Here is a 14,410-nt window from a genome sequence, read left to right as displayed (position 1 = left end):
AAGCCAAACTCAGGAACCTTCAGCACTTACATCCAATTAAAAACTAGGTTTCTGATTCACAAAAGGCCTACTCAATTATGACGGGAGCCTGCAATTGTGTTGGAGTTTCCGAACTCAGGGTGGAATCTCCACACTTAGGGGCCGATTATGATGGCGGACGGACCTGAGTCCGTCCGCCACCATAGAGTAGGAGGGACCGTCCGCAGGGGCAGCGGCGGTCCCTCCATACAGATTAGGATGTGACCGCCAGGGTGGCGGTCACATCCTCAATTTTTTACATTGCGGCGGGTGCAGCTTCAAGCTGCACCCGCCGCAATGTTAATAATGCATGCACGGCATTTGCGTGCACAAAGCGGCAGGCACCGCGCGGTGCCTGCCGCTTTGTTCACGCAAATGCAGGGGGTACCATAGGTACCCCCCATGTGCACCCCCACCCACCTTCACCCAGGGGGCCCGCAACGGGCCCCCGAAGTGAAGGTCCGTATGCTTTTCCACGGCGGAAAAGCCGCCGTGGAAAAGCATACTTTTTACTCCATCATAATATGGCTGGCGGTGTCTGATAGACACCGCCTGCCATGTTAATGCTTTTCCGCCGCGGTCAGAATGCGACCGCGGCGGAAAAGCGGCGGACAGATTCCAAGACCCACCAGCCATCCTAATTTGGCGGTGGGTCTTTAAAGCATCCGCAGCGGTTTTCCCGCATCCTCCGGGCCGGCGGTGGCTTCCGCCGGCCCGGAGGATGCGGGAAATCCGCGATCCTAATGAGCCCCTTAGAATTCTCCTTGAGGAGATTCCGCCCGAGTGCAGACACTCCCCCATGACTGCGGGGCCTTCGCCATGAGTGCAGAGGATCTTTGTGAATCAGGCCCAAAGATTTTGAATATCCTACAACTATACATTTTTGGGAGAAGTATTTGGGAAATATCAATGAACTGAAGTATTACGGAACATTTTAAACAGATCAAAGGGGAGGCAATCATGAACTCAAACTGAGGAGAGCTGAATTTAAATTGGTCATATTAATGGGTGCAGAAACCCCTCTAGGACATAATTTGGATGCTGAAATACATGTCCATCTGTGGGAGTTTTGACAGCATTTATCCCAGTGATGAGATTTCGAACAATACATTTCCCATCAAAAAGTCTGTTGGAATCTAATGAATGAAATTTTTTTTATTATGCGCAAACTATGCCCAATGGGCGTCAAGGCGCCTAACATCAAAATAACAGCTTATCACCCCGCGGAGCGTTCAATCATAGGTAGGCCCTCCTAAAGAACCAGGTTTTAAGTTCCTTTTTGAACAAATCAATTGATGGCAACCTTTTAATCTCAATTGGAATAGAATTCCAAAGCTGAGGGGCCACAACTGAAAAGGCCCTAGCTCCCCATCTAGCCAGCCTAACACGAGGCACGACAAGTTGGAGAAGTTCAGCGGATCGAAGGCCTCTAGCTGGGACATAACGGGCGAGTAGGGAACTAATCCCACTCGTTGATCCCTCCGCCAGTGCTCTGTAGGTCATACATAGAATTTTAAAAGAAATTCTATGCTGCACTGGAAGCCAATGAAGGTCTTTCCTGGCTTTGGTGACAGATAATGACTTGGGAAGGGCCAAAACAAAACGTGCAGCCGCATTCTGCACAATTTGCAGTCGATGTATGTGGCTCTTGTTGGACTCCATATACAAAGAATTGCAATAATCCAACCTGGAGCCAACAAGCGCGACTGCAATTTGTTTACGCGCTTGGGGAGAGAGATATCCGCGGATTCTATTAAGGGTCCTAATCACACCCCAGCAGGTGGCCACGGTCCTGTTAACTTGAAGGGACATAGAGAGTAAGGTGTCAAATATCACACCCAAATTTCTGGCTGATTGGGATGGAGTGGGGCAGATGCCAAGAGAGGAAGGCCACCACTCGCTCGACCAAGCATCCTGGTTCTTTCCAAAGACCAGTACCTCTGTTTTATCGCCATTGAGCTTCAGGGAATTAATAGTCATCCAGTCTGCCACGAACTGCATGCATACCCTAAAGCTTGAGGCGGATGATGCAACAGAGGAATGAGCCAGAGACACCATAATTTGGGTGTCATCAGCGTAGGATACTACCTCCATCCCCTGCGATCTTACTAGTCTAGCAAGGGGGGCCACATAGATGTTAAACAGGGTCGGACTCAAGGCCGACCCTTGTGGCAAATACAAAAATACTCTTTTTGTATATAGAACTGTATTGTGAGTGTAACAATTTTGAAGGATGGTTCATCAATAATGATGAAGAGGGAGGAGGAATTGAAAGATGAATGTACCTAATTGGTATTAAATTTTTTGAAACTGATGATCAAATTCATTTAATTTTTACAATATAGAAGGATTATATGGAAGCACTTTGAGCAGTTGCTCCTTAGGGCTATAGGATTGGCGAATCAGAGATGAAGCACTTTATGTCTAGATATTTGAAGATAGTGGTAAAATATTTTAGGACCAGATATCCTAGGAGGAAGTAGCTGAAAAATAAGTAGTTTAAGAAGAGGTAGCCCCCCAAAAAAGGCCCAATTGACCATTGACAGATGAATCCATGCCATAATCAAGCTTGCTGATTTAATAGAGGGGTAGCAGTAGTGAGGTCTCTGATGGTAGGAGATGGGGATCGATTCATTTGAGGCAGTGATGGATTTCAATCTATGTCCTGAGTGGGTGAGCCAACGTTATCTAGGACCTGAGAGGAATTTGAGCCAGGCTGAGATGTAAGCTTTGGACAGCTATACAGCTAGATTTAAGACTAATGTTAGTTTTAGTTATATATATATATATATATATATATATATATATATATATATATATATATATATATATATATATATATATATATATATATATATATATATATATATATATATATTCACTGAAAAAACCATAGGTTTTATACATGTTATAGTTAGGAATTAGCATTTAAAAAACCTTAGAAATTCACTGAAAAAACCATAGGTCTGCGGGGTGTTATAGTTAGCTAGACATTTCACTCGTATAAAACCATTGAAATTCCTCCGTTATAGTTAGTTGTACTAACTATAACTCACGCGCCCACAATCCACTGCTGATGATGTCACATATTACAGCATTCATGACATGGTCAGTGACATCACTGATGACATCACTGATGACATCTCAAATGACATCACTGATGATATCACTAATGAAAGTTTAGATGAATGTATGTGTACTGCATAATTGACTGTAAAAATACATTTGTGATGTATTGTGAATGCATAAGTGCAAAATTATAAGGAAGTGCTGCAGCATGACACTGTAAATTGTTTAACTACAGCATGCTGTGGTATTTCCAAAGCTCAGGGATGCAACATATGTATATAAATATGTTGCAGATCTGTGCTTCACTTTGCACAGCTGCTTAAACTGCAGCCATGTGGTGACACAGGCACCCTTGCACCAGGGTGCAAGGATGTCCGTGTCATGCGGAGATTGTTTTTGTGCAGGAAGGGACACCTTCCTGCACAAAAACAATCAGCAAATGCATTTTTCTCCTTCAATATATGCTGTGCATTTTAGCATATATTAAAAGTGAAAAAATTAGGAAAAGTTAACCCCCTCCATGCGCATGACGAGCTGAGCTCGTCATGAGTTGCGCCGCTCGCATGCTCATGACGTGCTCAGCTCGTCATGTAACGCAGCTTTTCGTAAAAAGCCGCACAGCGTGAAAATAGCAGCCGCACGCATGCGGTTACAACAGTTTTCCTCATTGTGCATTGCTACACGAATAGGAGGATGGTGCAGCGTTCAAAAACATGTCCAGATTTAGGATTTCTGATAAATCTGGAGATGTGTCTTGTTCTATGAGTCTTCTGTGCAAACACGCACCACAAAACCTATAGAACACCTTTTCAACGCAAAGTGCTGTGTATATTGAGATTATATTTACTTGGAAACGAAAAGCTATACAGAATGCCCTTTCCTCACCTTGTAAATAAGATAGAGAGTTAATGGCTAGGCCAATTGTTATTATAGGAGTACATTTCTATACTGATAACAGAGAACAAGATACATTTACAACTACTTACGTTTTAGGGAACTGATAGGACATATTTATATATTACCTAAGGGAAGGGATGCGACCTAATATGACATGTGCAAAAACACTCAGTGATGTGGTTTAAGTTAAAGAGTTTCATTTCTTTTAATTCTGAAATTACCAACACCTGCAAAACAACCATATCAGTCTATTCTGTACTATACCATGTATCTTGCAGACAGGTGTTGTTAAGCTGTCCCCTAATTCATACTTGTCTGCATTAGAATTTTGTGGCACAAATCTAGTCCATCCATCTTCCTTTTCTTCAACTGTGTGGAAACACAGTCCATTTTGCATTTTAAAACTTACTAAAACTTACCTCAACAGTAATACACAATATTTGGTAGGAATTTGGTAATTCAGAAGGCAAACGTTGTTTGAAAACCAACTCAACATCATTAGAAAGGCTCCAGCCTTTCTCACTTTTTAAATAGGCAGTGTAATGTCCAGATGTTGTTGAAGACCATCATGGAAAATAATTGCTACTGCTACAAAAGTCCTTCCTGATATTGATAGTTGTGTAGCTACAAAATGTTTTATTAAATTGTTCAATATTCTTCCGTCAGCTGTACAACGTTGCATCATTAAAATGATATATCGTCCTTATCTTTGTATAAATAATGTTGATAACATTTCTGATTTGCAGCTTTAACTAATTTATTGAAAGACACTGATTTACAGTCCGGTAATGTCAAATATAAAAATCTTTCTGTGTCTAGATTAGTGCTACATGTATACATACAATTCTCACAATAATAATCCCATTTATAACAAATGCCAAAAATACTCTCTTTGTCTACACCTTCATTTTCCAAAACAGTAAGCATATACATAAAAAAGTCCTGAGCATCTTGTTGGATATTTTGTGTAAATTGTGTAAAACCAGAACATACATCAAAAAGATTCCGAACATCAGAAACGCTTTGTATTTTACTTTTATCTGTTCTCAATTTTTCATGAACAACAAGGAACAAAATCTTTTTTCCCGATTCTCCATAATTTGGTGTTGCAAACCTTCAAGAAAACAAACAACATTGACCACTACATTAGCATAGCAGTTGACACCAGAACTATTTTCAAACTGATAACCAACAATCTCTTCAACTGTGTCCTTTTTCTTTTGGCTTACAATTACATTATCTTTTTTTCCACACCTTCAGAACAGATGTTCTCATACCCTCTTTTTTGACCAACCACATGCTTTTCAAATACAGGATATTGACCTAAATTAGGAGCATATGTTCTTCTTAACCTATTATACTCTTTGACACAGTTGGCATCTGCAGTAACCTTTGTATCATCAAAATCAATCAAAAACAAACCAGATAATGTTCTGACTCGCGACAAAGCAACATATGCCATACCCTCTTTAAACACAGTATTTCGAATGTTCACCAAAGCACTGTCAACACTTAAACCTTGAGATTTATGAATAGTCACTGCATATGCCAGAGAAACTGGAAACTGTTTTCTACGGACATATAAATCTTTAACAAGCAAAAAATGAACTGAACAACGACCAATTTGTTTAACTTCTTCAATCTGATCAAATTTTATTTTTAAGAATTCAATCCCATCTTTATTTTGATAATTAACAAAATCTACAACTTTGCCCATTGGTCCATTAACTAAACCTTTTTCTACATCCAAATTACGCCTTAAAATTATCCGACAGTTTCTACATGCATATAGATTCTTTTCTAAACCAGCAGTTTTAGGTATTGATTTTCTAAAGAATCCAATTTTGTCTCCAATTTTTCGGTCAAAATAATAGTGATTCCTTCATGCTCTATTTTATCAATGGCTTCCATTTTTATTATTTGTTAATTTTCCAGTTTCAAAAGTTGTTCATTGAATATAGAACACTCACGCAGTGTTGGCATTAAGCAGATTACAGATTTGTTTTCTGCAATTTCCATGTATATTTTCTCAGGAACTATATCTTCATTTGGAAACAAATTGGAAAGTAATCGACTCTGCAAAGCTGTTTGCCATGTTCAGTCAGTACTCCAATACTTATATCTTGGAGAATAGTTCCATAATCAACATCATTTGCCTGTCGCTTATTTGTAATGAGTTCTTTGTATTCAAAATATGACCACATATTCACGTTTCCAACACTACCCAGAGACTTTGAAGTGTCTTCATGGGCAAGTGTTTTAAATACTGGTTGTCCTTTTACAGGAGTCAGTTGCAGTAGATCTCAAAAAACGATGACGTGTTTTCCTCCAAATAACACGTCATACTCTGTTTTAAGAATTTGCTGCATTCTTAAATGCACAAAGGCAAACATTAAGGGGCCGATTATGATGGCGGACGGACCTGAGTCCGTCCGCCACCATAGAGAAGGAGGGACCGTCCGCAGGGGCAGCGGCGGTCCCTCCGTGCAAATTAGGATGTGACCGCCACCCTGGCGGTCACATCCTGTATTTTTATCATTGCGGCGGGTGCTGCTTGAAGCAGCACCCTCCGCAATGATAAAAAAGTAAATTGTGCATTTGCATGCACAAAGCGGCAGGCACCTCGCGGTGCCTGCCGCTATGTGCTGGCAAATGCAGGGGGGTACCATAGGTACCCCCCATGTGCACACCCCACCCCCCCTTCACCCCTGGGGGCCCGCAACGGGCCCCCAAACACAAATCCGTATGCCTTTACACGGCGGAAATGCCGCCGTGTAAATTAATAGAAAAATTGCGCCTTGAGGTATTATTTTCTCTTGTTGAATCTTTTTGTCACAGGTCATATACATGTACAGTAATTAAAAAGAACATCAGAAAACGTGGTATTTTCGTTTATGAACTTTATATCATATCTGGAATCAATATATTTAATTCAACTGTTATATAAAACAGGCAACACAAAAGACACTACTACATTCAATATATTCTCAGTAGTGTGTTACACCGTTGGTACAATATGTAAAGCCGTGTAAAGGCATCTTTCCGCAGACATCCTAATATGGCTGGGGGTGTCTGATAGACACCGCCAGCCATGTTAATGCTTTACCACCGCGGGCGGAATCCGCCCGCGGCGGAAAAGCGGCGGACAGATAGTAAGACCCACCAGCCATCCTAATATGGCGGTGGGTCTTTCAGGGCTCCCCGGCGGATTTCCCGCATCCTCCGGGCCGGCGGTGGCTTCCGCAGGCCCGGTGGATGCGGGAAATCCGCAATCGTAATCGGCCCCTAAGTTTGATACCAAGCTTACGTCATCAATAATGAGAAGTTTCAATTTCTTCAAGACTCGTGAAACTTCACAACAAGCTTCTCCAGATAGCTGTGGTATTCCAATTTGTTTTCATGCTCTACCTGTAGCATTAGTAAACAATGTATTGTAATTCCTTTAATGTTGTGTAGTGCCAACCCAGTTGGAGCAGTGACAACACAAGACAAATGCGACTCAGTTGTTTTCTGTTGATAACTTGTAATTACTTTAATTAAAAAACTTTTTCCTGTTCCAGCTTGTCCACTTACGTACATTCGGATAGGGTGAAATGACGTGCATGAGCACTCTTTCTTTTCATGAAGTAATCCATGGTCAATCTGTTGTCTCACTTGCTCATATATTTGATTTTGCTCAACATTTAGTTGTTCTTCCAAATTTAATAAGTTTGTTACATCTTCTTGAGCTTGATGCATTGCTGTTTCCACCTCATTCATGGCGATTGCTGCTTCATTTTCAACAATTGGTTGTCCTAGTGGATCTTGACTCAGCGCAGGAGAACTTTGACTGTCTTGAGAATTGTCTCTAGCAATCTCAGCTGCAATTGTAGTTTCTTGATCAATTTAATTTTTCAACATTTTCACATAATTTTCAAAAGCACTGCATTGTATGCTATCTTTACAAGCATAAAAGGAATCTTCAAAGCTCTGGAAATCTCCAAGTAATTCCTGTTCTGAACGCCATGGTTTGAATAGTTGTAAACGGGCTAAATAGTAAAATTCCCTTTGATCAGCAGTGTCACAACTCAGCTTCCTGTGATTCCTTTCGTTTGTTTCACCAAACATCCTTCGGAACCAATGACTCCATATTTTCCTCTATTGATGTTCTCTGTAGTATTCCGTTTAAAAGTGTTGTTTTGCAGCACTTCATAGAGACACATGTTCTCAAGATGATGACTTCTGTTTGGGTAATATGTGTCCAACATATTTGTTTTCAAAATATCTGTACTTTCTGGATCTTTTGCTGCTAAATAGTCAATTTCTTGTACAGATTTCAGTACTCGATTTCGCATTGCTTCAAGACCTAGACTCACATAAATGATTCTTCTAGATTTGGAGTATAGATTTGCAGATGATAACCGATCTGAGCATTCATATGCTCCGATTTCTCGATGCAATTACATCTTCAAACTGAAACTGTATAATTTCTTACTTAGAGTCTTCTCGTGAGAAATCTGTTCCCACATTTCTTTCAATTCTGTCTTTTCTGATTTTGTAATATAAGATGTTACATATCGAGCAACAGCAATAGAATTGTCCGCAACATATTGAATATCCATGTTAGCATTCCACATAGACAATATAACTGGGTTGTAGTCATTTATGTACGTTGACTCTTCATTTCTTCTTAAGTTGTAGGTATTTTTTGGAGACTTCCTTGTGATAGTATGTCGCAAAGATGACATAAAACTGTTCACTCTTCCTTTGGATATTACAGGACGTGGAAATCCAAAACGACATTTGGTGTAGAACTTCTCCTTAGATTTGTACTTTCTTCGACAGTATTTTCCACATCGGTGGCTTTGGAATCGTAACACTTGTGCTCTTAAGTTGTTTTCTTTTGTGCTTTTCGAGACAACACATGTTACATATTGTTCAATATAACTCAAAACAGTATCATCTGCATCTGTTCCAAATTTGGGAGCGTCCCTAATCCATAACAGCATATGTATATGAGGAGCACCTCTTGCTTGATACTCCTTTCTCCAAACGAAATCCACAACTTCTCCAAGAGGAGGATTTTTTTATTGCAGATAAAAGACATCATAGCCTCAAATCCATGATTGAAATACCTGCATACATTAACAGGATCCAAAGAGCACAATTCTCCAGGTGTCTTGTATTCAATATTTTTTATATTTGAATTTGCCTCTCGAAGAAATTCTAGTAAGTCATCCCAAGTGTACTCAGCACAGCTTAGGGTAAGGAACCATGTTGGAGTTCCTACATTTCATAGCACACATTTCAGTTCTGCATGACAACGGTACCAATATTCATTAGTGCCACGTAGACATGCCATCAAATTAATGAGCTGAGATTCTAGATGATCATCTCTCTGGTGCACTTTATCCATAATATCTTTTGCAGATACATTTTGCAGATGTATTCCAGTTTTTAGAATATGGTTGACTGCATATGAAAGTCCAGAAAAAAGATGAAATATATAAGGGATACATTGTCGAAATCTTGGATCTTCTGCATTTAATCTTGTTGTCCGATATTCAGATGCAGGAATCTGCAAAGACGTTCATCATATCGTCCTCCTTTACCAGTTGGGAACAACTATGGAAAACAACTATCTTCCAAGCTCTCTTCCCATACACTCATGGGAGTTCGTTTTGCTTTTTTCATTTGGAACAAATCAATAGTGTTCCCCAACACTTCTTTTGAATGAAGTGGATGCACATTGTAATGTTCGTAGATTTCTTCACATCTTAACATATCCACTTTTTCAATTTGTCCACTTGACATTTCAGTATCTTCTGCTAAAACTATTTTTTCTTCTCCCATATAAACATCCTTATAGTATGTATTGTTCTTTATCAAATACAATGTTGCCTTTTGCACTTTCCTAACATCCACTAACTCCTACCAGATTTTCTTATTCTTAGTCGGCACACCATTAACAAGAATAACTGGTGGTTCACTTTCTACACTCTCTACACCAATAGTTTCAATATTTTTCCTTAAATCTAACAGTAAATACACAACTCTTCCTTTTAATCCTCTTTGTAAATCTGAAGGAGGCAATTTACCTATCTTAGGCTCCACATTGAATAGGAATAGACTCATAGGTGTTTAAATCTATCAATTCTGGAACTCTAGAATATTATGAACAGCTCTAGCGGGCATTTTATTCTCATCTAATTTGTTATAACAATATTTACAAATACGTTGATCAGAACCCAAATCAAAACAATTCTCTACCAACAAATACGTTGCAAATTATTTCCGCGTATCATTATTTTCTTTTTAACTTTCTAAATACAGACCAACACTCCTAGTCTGATTTTGTAGTGTGTTCGGCAACAACAAATACAAGAATAATTTGGCCTTTCACCTGAAATCACCTTAAACTTTGTAATTTAATTTTCAAATTTTTTTGTACAATTATGTTCAACATTCTCTACAACATTTTCTTCTATTGATGTCTCAGTTTCTGCACTCTCTTGTTCAGGACCAAAGTAACAAAACTCAATATCATCACAAACCTTCTTCACATCTGATATTGACCCACGCAAAAGAGTACTGTTCAACTCATTTAACTTTAGTGCTGGACTTTTTGCATAATACAATCTTCTCACTAACTTCCGCATTTGAGTATGATGTACTGCCAAGATCCTGAAATGGTGAAAAACACTTTGACATACTTTCCTAGAAACACAAGCCAAAGAATGACCATGCAAACCAGTATATTTTCTCACTCTGCAAGGGTCTAGACCTTGCAACAGCTTCATCTTTTGTTTAACCCTTTTTTGACAATGTGCATGTAAGAAATTGCGTAATTTATCAATAGATTCTTGTGGTACACTACAAATACTACTACAATCCCAAATGTACACTGGGGCTTTAGGACGTCTGCCTAGAACTTCCTCAGCTATCACTTCTTCTGCATTTCTAGGAACCATTTGCTCTTTCTCAAGTGGACAACCATTTTTAACCTAATAAGCTCGACCACTGGTGTCAACTGCATGCAAAAAATGATTGCTCTGTAAATAACTCTCTTCATTAAAAAAAGGCTCAGAACTTGACTAGTGTTTCCATTCTCCTACAAAAAATCACAAAAATACTTCGGTTAATTACTCTTTTCCTCTTACTTTTGGCCTTCATGAGTACATGCATATTTACTAAATGATCACAAAACTATAAGGAAAGACACTGAGTGAATTCATACTTGGTTCACTTGTCATAACAATATTTCTTATAAATACAGTAGTAGAATAGTATAGTGGTGTTTGGGTAGTGTAAGGGGTCATGCTGTGATAGATTTAAGCTTTAGAGTAGTGAAATGGTGCTTAGGTGCTATAGGGAGTCAACCTGGGGTAGTGCTCCAGCATAGTGCAGTGGTGTTTATGTATCGTGAGTGATCATGCTAGGGATAGCGTTTTAAGGTTTACGGTAGTGCAGTGGTGTTTGTGTAGTGTAGGGGGTCGTGGTAGGGTAGTGATCTAGGAAATAAAGTGGTGTTTGGGTAGAGTAGCAGGTTGTGCTGGGGTAGATTTAAGGTTTAGGGTAGTAAAGTGCTGAATAGGTAGTGTAGGTGGTCATGCTGGAGGTAGATTAAGGGTTTACAGTAGTGCAGTGGGGTTTGGGTAGTGTAGGAAATCATACTGGGGGTAGTGTCACTGCAAGACAACATGTACTTATTTGTCTGCAAAAACATCAAGCAGGCATTCCATATATTTCAGAACTGCATTTTACTATTAATATTAAACTCATTTTGGAAACACATCACCAATCACTATTTTCTAATTTCATCAAAATATGAGAACACAATACATTTTTAACAAATTACATGTCAGGAAACACATGAAATACTAAAATGCTTCTCTTGAAGTGATTGCTAAATGCACGGACTCACTGTGTGATTCTAGACAAATAACAATATTTCTTATAAATACAGAAGTAGAATAGTATAGTGGTGTTTGGGTAGTGTAAGGGGTCCTGCTGTGATATATTTAAGCTTTAGAGTAGTGAAATGGTGCTAGGTACTATAGGGAGTCATACTGGGGTAGTGCTCTAGCATAGTGCAGTGGTGTTTATGTACCATAGGTGATCATGCTAGGGATAGTGTTTTAAGGTTTAAGGTAGTGCATTGGTGTTTGTGTAGTGTAGGGGGTCGTGGTAGGGTAGTGTTCTAGGAAATAAAGTGGTGTTTGGGTAGAGTAGGAGGTTGTGCTGGGGTAGATTTAAGGTTTAGGGTAGTAAAGTGGTGACTAGTTAGTGTAGGTGGTTATGCTGGAGGTAGATTAAGGGTTTACGGTAGTGCAGTTGTGTTTGGGTAGTGTAGGAAATCATACTGGGGGTAGTGTCACTGCAAGACTACATGTACTTATTTGTCTGCAAAAACATCAAGCATGCATTCCATATATTCCAGAGCTGCATTTTACTTTTAATACTAAACTCATTTTCGAAACACATAACCAATGACTATTTTCTAATTCTACCAAAATGTGAGAACACAATACGTTTTTAACCAATTACATGTCGGGAAACACATAAACTACCAAAATACTTCTCTCACAGTGATTCCTAAATGCACAGACACACTGTGTGATTCTACTCAAGCAACTCTATACCTTGCTTTTTACAAAAACACATTTACCACTCAACAAGCCTTTAGGTAACTCTACACTTTGCACAAAATGTTCTACTACTCATTAGTATAGAGTGCTTCTATCAGTATAATTAAAAAATGCACACAAGACTCATTGTGACACTCTAGACAACCAACACTATCCATTGTATTTTACCAACACACATTTCATAGTCTACAATAAGTACTGCATTTTAATGTAGAAACTTGAGTCATTTTTGCAAAAAAATAAAAAATAACTGGTTTCTAATTCTACCAAAACATTAGAAAAGCATAGTTATTTATCTGCAAACACATAAAATACTCAAATGCTTCTTTCAGAATGCGTTTTAAATGCACACACACTCACAATAAAATTCTAGAGAAAAAAAAGTATTCCCTGCACTTTAGCAGGACAAACACATTAGTTTGATTAACATTAAAATGCACCATGTACATTCCCTCACAGCCTCACCTTTCAAATTGTTTTGTAGAATAAGAAGTATATCAGTCACACAGCAGATTTTCTTATACAGAATCTCTGTTTTAAACACCTCTCAAGAGAACCAAATAATGGCACAGTTTCTCTCTCATTTTGAACACATATACACCTTCACATCAAATCAGATTGCTTCCCTCATTAATTCAAAAGCAAACACACATTTCTATTGGTTACAGATGTCAACCCTTTCCAAATGACATAAATTTCAACCCTACCCCCAATCTGCCTCTGCCTGTTACCATAGAAACAGTTCATGGAACACTTAACTGAGCACACAGGTCAAAAGTTCATCACACAATGTTGCTAATGAAAACAGCAAGTGTGCTTGACTTCTCAATATACCAGCTTAGCCTACATAATGTTCTTTTCAATCACTTTCTGATATCCAATAAGAATCATGCTTTTAAGTTTTCAGTGTAGAATGTTGTCAAACAACCAATTATTTCTTTTCTGTTTTTCAACTCCGCATATTATCCACCATTTTAGAAAAATCTTAGTTTTCAAATTGCCACTTCATTTACAGACACCATCTGAGTGCATCCAGACTTCCCTTCAGCTAACATGCTGCTCCCCCTGAGGAAAAGCAATCTGCTTTCCTATTTGGAAGAGAGAGCAGGGTTCCTGCTCTCTCTTCCAAATAGAAAAGCAGTTTGCAATGACAGGGTGGGAGCCGTGAGGCTCCCGCCCTGTCATTGCAAACAGCAGTGTCCAGGGGGTGGGCACCCCGGGACACTGGGCACCCCGGCACACTGCAAGAGCCGGCCCAGGGGGGTGGCGGTCTCCAGGCCATCTTGGGCTCCAGGAGAGGGTCCAAGCGGCCCCTCCCACATTTTTTAGAAGCCCCTGGGATGGCGGTCCCCGGGGCTAGGGGGGCCTCAGCTCCCCCCTCATTGTATGTTTTGAAGCCCCGGGGAGTGGCGCTCCCCGTGGCTGCGGGGGGGCAGCATGAGCCCGCATATATTAAGTTACAGCCCCGGGGGTGGCGGTCCCCGGGGCAGTTTGGGGGGATTGGGACCCCCCACACTATTGTTTTAAAAATGGCCCCCCTGGGGGCAAATTAAAATATTTAGTGCGGGAGACCGCGTTTCCTTTTTTTTATATCTGATGTGCAGATCCTATGCGCATCCTGCGATTTTTTTGAACAAATACATCTTTTTTTTTGCCCCTGGGGGTCCTTGTGGGACCCCCTGAGAAGGCCTAGGTGGTCAGGGTATGTCTACCCTGCCCCCTTTTCACGTTTTGCTCATAAATTTCACAGACTTCTTCAGCCTTACTTCTACCGAGGCATAAAATGGCTGCCAATAGTT

At 39.8% G+C, this 14,410-nt stretch overlaps 1 protein-coding gene across 1 annotated transcript in view; it reads left to right on the top strand.

Annotated features, from left to right (window-relative positions):
- LOC144784001 (uncharacterized) overlaps window positions 1-14,410 on the top strand; it is a 1,599,281-nt gene that overhangs the window by 269,794 nt on the left and 1,315,077 nt on the right. The gene's annotated exons all lie outside the window — the stretch shown is intronic.

Source organism: Lissotriton helveticus, chromosome 10 (genome assembly GCF_964261635.1).
Source record: "Lissotriton helveticus chromosome 10, aLisHel1.1, whole genome shotgun sequence".
NCBI classification, from domain to species: Eukaryota; Metazoa; Chordata; class Amphibia; order Caudata; family Salamandridae; genus Lissotriton; species Lissotriton helveticus.
This window is presented reverse-complemented; position numbering and strand designations above follow the sequence as displayed.